The following is a 10,410-nucleotide window of genomic DNA, read 5'->3' on the forward strand; positions in this document are numbered from 1 at the left end:
CTCCTGAGGGTCACAGCTGAGTGTGCTGCTAGCAACTGCACCCAGTGACCAGAGGGGGCCATGAGGCTGCTGTCCCTCCCAGCGCTGCTCTCCTGTGCTCTATTTACCGGCTTCCATGAGCCGGGCGGCCTTGCTCCAAGCCCTCCCACCATTTTGTCACCATGGACTGATGCATCTGAAATCGAGCCCAGTGCACCATTGTCTCCTTAAGCTGTGTGTCAGGTACTTTGTCCCAACAAGGTGAAAGCTGACCCATATGATAGCAATTTAGTTTCCATCTCGTTTGTTATAAAATTGTCTTTGCTCTGAATGTTATTTTAGTGTACTTTTGTAAACATTTAATCTCCCTTCATCCAAGTAAACCAAGGATGCTGGAGATAACCAAAACTATCCTCTACTCCTTTGATGAGTTCTTCCATATCTACAAAATAGCTTCCATATGCAGCAAAACCTTGCTACAATTCAGTTGATGGTCCCAAAGGTTTTAATTTAGGACACAGTTGATGGTCCCAAAGGTTTTAATTTAGGACAGGTCAAAGCAGATTTCTCAGGCCACACTCTGTTCATTGAAAGACTGATGCTGTGGGGTTAACTCCTAATAGAGCCCCAGCTCTGTTCTCTACCTCCAGTTTGTGTAGGGACAGGGGTGTGAGCTATCGGAGTCAGAGAGGTCCAGAACTTCCAATTACAGAGAGGGGAATCCTCGCTGCACTCTGAACCTTGCCATAAAGAGCCATTTTATTTGAAAAGTGCTCTTTTGATCTGTGTCATCACAGCAGTCAGAATCTTTGGTCAAGATCGATAATTAACTAACTGTTGCAGGGACTTTATCTTTTGCTTTATTAAGGAATTATGAGTCTCTGCTAGATAAGTGTTTCTAAGTCATCTGTGATATGAAAATAACATGCATTAAGTTAATTGAATCGAACAAAAAGGCTTCACAAGCAGGGTCAAACTCGAAGAGGCTTGGCGTCCTTTTGCATAATAACATGCCAAGATTTGTATCAGGATCTGAAATTCTAAAGCCTCTGCTCACCTGGCATGTTTCACGCATACTTAAAAAGTGACAGGCAGGCTTTCCCTCCAGTCCTGTACATGACTGAGCAGACTTAATCCCATGTTGAAGGAGTGCTGTGTATGCAGATCATGTCACAGAGAGGGAGGGGTGCGAGCAGCTGCAGGGGTGCGGTGCGTGGGAGTGAGGGGCCTGGCTGAACGCTTCACAAGGTCTGTGTTCACATCCGGCTGCTGCCGTCCAGCCTTGGGGGAGCTGCTCCTAATCTCCAGCCTTAACCTGCATTCCTGGAAGAGCAGTAAAACTGCAGGAGTTCACTGACTAACAGAGGTCCTGCAAAGGCACTAGCCAGCCCACAGCCCACAGGATCCCGGAGGGCAGAGTTTGGCCTGCAAATAGTATTTTTTTTTCTTTTAATGTACTTGGTACATTCTCACTATGCAGCTCAGACTCGTAGCAATCCTCCTGCTTTCAGCCTCCCCACAGGTATGCGCCACCATGCCCGTTCTCCGTGGTGGCTCAGTGTGCCTGGGGGTGGGGCTGGCTAGGCATGTGGTTCCAGGGATCGAACCCCAGTCTCTGTGTTTGCCTAAGCAGGCGCTTAGTCCACTGAGCTATCTCGCCAGCCCCTGCAAGTAGGTTTTGTTCAGCACTGAGGCTGCTCAACAACTGCAGGCCGCATCTGACTCCCTCCGCCTGGGACCACAGTTGGTTCTCAGCCTTCCCTCCCTGCTCTCCTCACTGTTGTGTGCTCCTCCGGCTGTGCCCACCTGAGTTCCTGGCTTCAGCAGATGGTGCCGAGTGTTCCAGCTTCTGCATAGAGTTCTCCCTTTTGTGGCTGATGGGATGCGAGTTGGGTCTGGCGGAGCCGTCGGATCGAGCAAGGCTGTTCCTTGAGGTCCTGGGCAGTGCAGCATCGCTGTATTCAGGGGCTGGTCTGAATCGTGTCTTCCTGGGCCTTAGCCCAGACCTTTGAGTCAGAGTCTCTGGAGGATGAGGCCTGGGAATTGGTGCTTTTCAACAACCACCACCAGACAAATGCAAGATGCTGTTATTTTTCATCTTTAAAAGAGCAGCCGTGATGCATGAGTGGAGTCTTCTGGGAAATGAAAACCCTGCCTCACAGCCGCAGGCAGAGCGGGCTAGAATGGTGCCGCTTGGATGCCTGTCTAATTGTGTGCTTCTCATGAATAACATTAGGCGTGACTAGGAACAGGCTTGGGAAGTTATTCCATCTTCCTCGGTTTTCTCGCCCACAATGCAGGGGGTTCTAGCTTTAAGTGTTTGCTGCCCCGTGCCCGTGACCATGAGTGTTCTCCTTTGGGGATTGAAGGAGGGTGCGTCCTCCTGCCTCACGATCAGGTCAGTGTGTGATGGACTCTGTGAGGGTCTTTAGCTGCCCTGTTTCTAACAAACAGAATGATCACGCCCTCCATGGTGGGCAGCGCGGTTCTGCCTTTCCTCTCCGCATCTGTTCTCCCTTTCAGGGCTCATGGGATGCCAGCTGGGCCTGGCGGAGCCGTCAGTCGGAGCAAGGGTGTTCCTTGAGGTCCTGGGACTCTGCCTGGTGTCTCAGACATTTCCTTCTGGGACTAGTCCTGGGATGGCGAGGCTGGGGCAGGGACCAGGCTGAGGCCACTCTGCCCCAGGAGCAGCGGTGCCTCAGCTTCAGCTGCCAAGTCTGGCAGGTTCTTCCTCCTCCCCAGAGCCACACCTCACTCTTCCTTTCTACTTTATGGGCCACCACACTTCTTCTCTGAAAAAACATTTTTTCCCAACTTGAACTAGCCAGTAACAGCCTCTGCTGTTTGCAACCAAGGAAACTGAATTCCTCTTCCCAGAAAAATCTCCATTCCTCTCCCCCAGTGTTTACGTAGCAGCCCAGGCAAAGGCTCCACTCAGGAAGGAGCTGGGTAGAAAGCTCACCTGCAGGAGAATCCTCCCCTCCCAGCTGAGGTCCGGATTTAGCTTGGCTTTGCAGTTCTCCTCCACCTCCCCCGCCGCAGTCTGACAGTTGGAGAAGCGCTGCTCCGCCATGATAAGGAAGCATTTGCCTTAGGGAGGAGGGGAAGATTGAACGGGAGTGCTTTATATTCACTGGAACCACAATTATTTTGCTGACACAGGGCAAAGTATTAACAGGGTTTTGCTGTTGGGGAATTAAAAGCCACTTGGCCTATTCCTTGTTCAGACGTTTCTCATTTTTAATATTGTGGCTTAAATGCAGTAACGTGTGGTTAAGGAAAAAGACAGAAGCGTGCACCCTGACTTACAGGAATATCCGAATTCCCACAAGGTGGTGGCGCTGGGAGAACTCCGCTCTGCCAGGGCCACGTTGGCCTCCAGCCTGGTCCCTCTTCAGCCTCCCTCCATCCTCTCAAGCCCTTTTTCATAGCCACGTGATTTGTCCTGCAGTGTCCAGTCTGGTCCCTAGATGTCCATGCCACTCACAAGAGCAGATTTTTAAACTGTTGATCCCCTCCCCCATGTCCTTGTCACTTTCTTAAGGACATGATATGTGACACCTACGACTTAAAGGAGAGGGTTATCTTGGCTCACTTTTCAGAAGATTCAGTCTTTCCACGGCCGGCAACACGACAGAAGGGCCCGGTGGAAGAGAGCTGCTCAAATCTCGGAGGACAGGAAGCAGCAAGAGAAGGGAGGAGCCAGGGGGGAGGCGCCCCCTTCTGGAAGGCCGCGTAGCTCGCCACGCCACTCCTGACCAGACCCTGAATCTAAACAGCAAGTCACCTGTAGCCCCCCATGATTCAGTCACCTTCTGAAAGCCCTGAGGACAGGAGGCTCTTGGGGGGCAACTAGATATAAGCCAGAGCACCCCAACTCAGGGGTGCTGGCTTAATCGGTGAGGGGGGAGTCTGGGTGTGAAGCTGCATTTGACTCACTTTATCCCAGGTGGTCCTCCGGTGCAGTAAAGTTGGACAACCCATTTTCCAGAGGGGAGTCGGCAAACGGGACCCCAGGGCCAGATCCAGCCCTCTACTGTGTTATGATAAGGCTCTGCTGGAGACAAGCACACTCACTGTTTTGCACGCTGCCCGTCGAGCATTTGTCTGCACTCTGCTCAGCATTTAGCACCTGGCCTGTTTCCAGGAAGGTGTTTCCCACTTTGCTCTAGAGCAGTAGGTCGCACACCTGCACATGCACAGCCCCACTTCTGAGGTCGCACTGCTAGCCCCGCCCTCAGAGCCCCCTCCAGGGTCTTGCATAGGCCCAGCTGCTTTGCATTTCTAACAGCCTCCCAGTGGAGCCAGCAGTGAGACACAGCTTGGGGAACCATGAGGCAAAAGCTGCTCTTCTCAGGTGTTACTTGCCTACAAACCCCTGACTTCAGTTCTTGTCAATTCAAAGGCTTGACTGAATCCTTCTGAGAGATACCCGAGCTTCTGCCTTTCGGGCTGCTGCTCTGTGGACCACAAATAAGGTCCCGAACACTGGTGGGATTTCTCAACTCTACTGTGCTGTTTTCTCTGCTGATAATATTGTTTTTACTGGCTTTCCAGCTTCATTGTCCCTCCCATGAGCTGATGGCCTGAGTCCTCTTAATTTGCCTTGCATGTGGCACTTTTCTATGTCACAATAACTTGTGTTCCTGTTTTTCCACCAGAGAGGAACCTGCTGGGCAGGGGCTTAGCATTGTATGAGGAAAGATGAGAAACATACAAAGGTGACAATCAAAAGTAGCTGGATGGTGGAGTTCTCATGTTTTTTCTTCTCTTTAACTTTTGGATTCCATGTCTGAAGAAAAGTTTGCTACAAGGTGAGTGAGAAGCAGAGGCCGCTTAGCATGAGGAAGGTGTCTTTCTCACATGAAGGTCTGAAGTCATTGAAGGTCCCATGTGGAATGTACCAGGGAGCGGGTGAGAGCTGGAGAGCACGTGGAGAGGCCAAGGAATAGCTCTTCCCGCCCAACCTAGGTAGGGCGGCAGGGAGATCCATCTGCTCTCCTTTGGCAAGATGCTCCCCAAAGCCCAAATAGGAGCAGCTGTGTGGTGACCAGGAAGATCGGGTGCTGGGCCCTGGGGTACACAGGCCTCAAACTTGTATTCGTCACTTTCCTGTGGTTGGGAGGAAAATACCTGACACCCACAACTGAAGGGAGGAGAGGTATTTTGGCTCCCAGCTCCCAGTGGATTCTGTTCATGGTGAGCTGGATGCAGAGCAGGACGGGTGTGGTGGAAGGGCCTGGAAGACAGCTTCTTTCCTGGCAGTCAGAAATGAGACAAGGTAGAGCGAGGGACAGAAATGCAGTTACAGACCAGACTCCAGCGAGCCACCTTCAGCCAGGACCCAGCACCTCGCAGCTCATTAGCTATGAATTTATCAGTGGATGACTACCGCACCCTGTGATCCAGTCACCTCCAGGTACACGAGACTGTGGGGAGGGGACTGTAGAACCAACTGTGTCCCAAGGGTGGTATAGGAGCAGTGTTATCTGGTATCCAGGACAGGAGGTGTCACTAGTGTCACTATGCTGACTGCAATGACCTAGAGTCCTTCACATAATTCCTTTATATTCCAGGCACAAGTAAAACTTCTTGGATTACTGTAACACCTTAAGAGAAAATCTGATACATCCCTGACCAGAGAGCCAGGAACTTGGGTTCAGATTTAAATTGATCTTAAAAAGCCATGCTGAGGGCTGGTGAGATAGCTCAGCAGACATAGTGCCTGCTTAGGCAAGTGCAGGGACTGGGGTTCGATCCCTGGCACCACACGTCAAGCTAGCCTCATCCCTGAGTGCTGAGCCTGCCACCAAGATGGGTGTGGTGGCACATGCCTGTAATCCCAGAGCTGGGGAGGCTGAAAACAGGACGATCACTATGAGTCCAAGCTGCATAGGGAGACCCTGTACCACATACGTAAACAAAAATAGAAAAAAAAAGAAGCCACACTGAGCTGATCTGTTTTGCCAATCCGAGCTTTTAAAACTGTGATCCACAGTCAGACATACTTACAGAAATACTATTTAAGAAAATTTTAATCAGAAATATGGTGAAACTTTATCTATAAAGGCATTTACTGTGAAACTAGCTATTTGAAATATTTCAAAACATTGATATTGCTTTAAAATGGACTACTTTTCAAAATGTATGCACAAAGAGTTTCTAAAGACAAGATGTGACAAGAGGTGTTCTTGATATTTTGGAAAATAGGTTTACAAGATGTCATATACAGTCAGATCTCAATTTCATTTAAATTTAATGCATATATCTGTGTCCAAAAAGTGTTGGAAAGATAAAATATTAATAGTGGTTATCTCTGGGAGTAAGAGTAATTTTTATTTTCATCTTTGTAGCTTTCTGAATTTGTCAAAATCATGACAGTGAAATATACATACATACATATAGATAGATAGATAGATAGATAGATAGATAGATAGATACCAGGAAACAAATTAAGGTTATTTCAAAGAATAGCTTTCAGTCTTAAACAGAAATCGCACATGGGTGCCACAAGTGCTCAGATCTTCAGAGCAGAGTCAGGACTAAATCTCAGCTTGCCTGACACTCTGGCTTTTCTGCTCCAAGGCCTTCACTAACAAGCTCATAAGGCTACACTTAAGCCACTCGTGGTGAGCATTTTTGACAAGAAAGACTGTCTTCGCTTCCCAACATGAGCAAGCACAGCTTCTAGATTCCACCTTCATGTCTGTCCTCCTCTGTTTCTTCGAGGATGGAGGACTCAGTACCAAGAAGTGCAAGTCCGGGTCAAATCTCTGCTCATTGCTGAGAGAGTGTGTGTTTCCATTACTCCCGCTTCCTGTCTGTAGAATGGGGTCATGCTAAGGCCAGCTCAGGGTCATTATGGATATGTACGCTCTAGATACCTGGCGGAGCTGTGTCCTTCTACTGCCGTAACTTTTCGATGACTCTTTCATGTCTATTCTTATGTGAAAAATGCTGTTTAGTCTCCAGTCAGAGAAGTGCAGGCTGAAACTAGGGCGACATATTGTCACGTAGCCATCAGACGGTGAAGGACAGGAGCAGCAGGAGCATTCACACACTGGCTGTAGACACTGAGAGACTCCTGAGTGCTGAAGATTGAACAGCTCACTGGAGACAGCACAGCAGTATCTAACACGTCAAAGGCAGGCAGCTATATGAGCACTTGCGTAATTCTATCCCTAATTTTGTGTCCTAAGAAACATATTTACATGCGAGTCAGAACATGCACTGAAGATGTCGATAGCAGCAATATTCGAAGTAACACAAGTCCAGAAGCAACCTGAATGTCCACTGATGAGAGAGCAGATGGAACAGCTGAGAGCAGGAAAAGAGGAATGAGCTACAGATGCATGAGAGAGCAGTGGATGCCAACACAGGCTGGGCAAAAGGAGAAAGACGTAGTCAACACATTCGTGTGAAGCCATTTGCATACAATTCCTAACGAGCAACACTAACTCATGTTTTGGGGGACATAGAATAAGCCTGAGACTGTGTTTTCCCACGAGAGGAAAAGTAATTCCTGTAATAGGACTGTGGCTCAGCAGGGGAGCAGGCGGCGCAGGAACTGTGCTAGGGAAGGGAGCTGCAGGAGTCTTCAGGGTGGCTGTAAATATTTTGTCATAATTTTGGTAGCAGTTATGCAAGCGATCACTTGACATTCACTATTCTGGTATATATCATATATGCACATTTCTATGTGAGTGTCACATTTCACACTTAAAAACATTTAAAGTGTATTTGGAGGATGGTCAGAGTGTGGCACCCTGGGCTTGTTCTTGATGTTCTGGAGTCTTGGTTCTGTACTAGCAGCAGTCTTTCCCCCCTCTGTATGACAGGCACACAAGTCTGCAGGGGAAGGGCAAGTTTCAGAGTCTATTGGTCCAGATAGAGAAATCTGGATCAAAACATTTTCTTCTGGATGTGGGGACAGGCTATAATCATGGAGAATTTTGGACACAAAACTGATACACTATGATCTGAGCAAAGTACAAATGCTGGAACTCTAGGCCCTCCAAGAGGAAGAGTGATGCCTGCCCACAGGACTGGCTTGGGGCAGACTTCCCTTTCTCCTCCTCTTGCGAGCATCCACCCAGTGCTGAGAGCCTGCCTGCTGCTGCAGGACCAGCCACACAGGGAGTGCGTTCTCACGTCTCGTCCCCCAGGAGTGCCCCATGGGGCCAACCTGAGCGTGAGAGAGCCAAAGAGAAATTACAGTTTACATGACGAGTCCTGGCAGGGAGAGAAAGGAAAAAGCCCAGAACACCGAGAAAGACAGATCTTAGCTAAGAATAGTTGACAAGATGACAGGCAATTTCAGATAGGAAGCTGATACCATTCACATTAACATCAGAAAAAATTAAATATGTAGGAATCACCCTAACCAAGACCTCTGCAATGAAAAATACAGCACTCTAAAGAAGGACATCGAAGAGGACACCAGAAAATGGAAAGACAGCCCAGCTCGTAGACAGGAAGAGTAATCTTGCTATGACAGCTATACTGCCAAAACTGATATGCAAGTTTAATGCAGTGCCAACCACAATACCAACAGCAATCCCACAGCACTAGAGAAATCAGCTGTAAGGTTCATGCAGAACCAGAGGAGAGCCGGGATACCAGAAGCAGTCCTGGGTGAGAAGAGCAAAGTGTGAGGCATCACACTCTTGGACTTGAAGTTAAACGACAAAGCTAGAGTGATAAAAACAACATGGTAAGGCACAAAGCCAGACACATGATCAATGACACAAAATAGAAGCAGAACCAGCTCTAGGTGCTTTCAGCTTTCTGATTTTGGGCAAAAGAGCCAGAAACATAAATTGGAAAAAAATAACTCTTTAATAAATGGTGCCGACAAAATTGGGTATGCACAAGCAGAAGGCTGAGCCAAGACCTGTATTTCTCACCATATACTAAATTAAAATCAAAATAGATCAAAGAAATTGAGTGTAACAGCACAGCCTATGATCCAAGAAGCCCAGAGCTTGAGGCAGGAGGATCATCACAAGTTCAAGGCCTACTTGGTCTACAAAGTTCAAGACCAGTCTGAGTTACATAGTGAAATCCTGTCTCAAAAAAACGAAATCCAAACCAAACCAAAACAGAGCAGGTCAAAGATATGAACGTTAAAAGAGAGACACTTAATGTTTTGTGAGATTTAATAGCTAAAACTCTTTGAAGACATAGGCAAGGACTTTTCAGACAGAACCACAATGCACAAAAAATAGTATCAATGATCAATAAAAGAAATCACATCAAATTAAAATGCTTCTGTGCAATAAAGGAAACAACGAACATAGTGAAGAGACAACCTACAGAATGGGGAAAAACTTTGCCACCATCCCTTGGATGGAAGACTACATGTCAAATATATGAAGAACTCACAAAAGATAGATCCCTCACAATAACAAACTCAATAAAAATGGGGAACTGAAATGAATAGACACTTCTCAGAAGAAGTACACATGGCCAAAAAGGACATTAAAATGTTCAGCATCACTGGCCATTAGAGAAATGCGAGGTAAAATAGCACTGAGGGACTGGGGTGAGAGCTCAGTGGCTTAAGTGCCTGCCTGGCAAGCACAAGGTCCCAAGTTCCATCCCTAGTACCAAAAATAATAACAACAATAATAAAATAAAATAGCACCAAGATTCCATCATATTCCAGAATGTGTGACCATCACTAAGAAATCAAGTAACAAATGCTAGAGAATAGTTTTGGGTTGGACCGTAAAGCAGTTCAAGGAAACTGTGGAAGTCGGTGTGAGATTCCTTAAAAAGCAAAAACTAGGGCTTGCATGTGACTCAGCTGTTGCCTTTCTGGGTATCTTCCCAAAGTGTCGAAGACCTCATGCTGCGGTGACCCACGCACAGCCGTGTGAATGGCAGCACGACTCACCATAGCCAAATCGCGAAGTGGCCTTAGGCTCACCCACAGATGATGGGTAATGAGAGAATGGTATTTCTGCACATTACAGAGCACTTCTCGGGCAGAAAGAATGAGAAACTTGAGTCTTTTACAGGAAAATGGATGCAACTGAGACCAGAAATTAGGTGAAAGCAATCAGACACACAAGCTTAAGTGTCTCATGGTCTCTCTTATGTGAAAAATCCAAACTAGAAATAAAGAACAAAATAAAAGATAACAGGAAGTGGGGAGATCTTTTCAAATGAGGAGGGGATCAAGAGGTGGAGGCTGAGGAAGGAGAAGAAGAGGATGAATAAAGCATCGAGCGCTGCCTGTGAACACACCAGCTCCTTGCGAGGATGTAGTCACTGTGGGAGGCAGTCGTGGACTAAGGAAAGAAAATCCTGAAAGAAGTACAGGCACTGTTTAAAGCCATGAAACAATGCACTGGAGGGGGCCTGCCCCTTAGCTCAGTTCTTTAAGTGGCCCTCCTCAAAGCAGTCAGGCTCAGGTTGCTGTGGTTC

Source organism: Octodon degus, unplaced genomic scaffold (assembly GCF_000260255.1).
Source record: "Octodon degus isolate 3935 unplaced genomic scaffold, OctDeg1.0 scaffold00193, whole genome shotgun sequence".
Lineage (NCBI taxonomy): Eukaryota > Metazoa > Chordata > Mammalia > Rodentia > Octodontidae > Octodon > Octodon degus.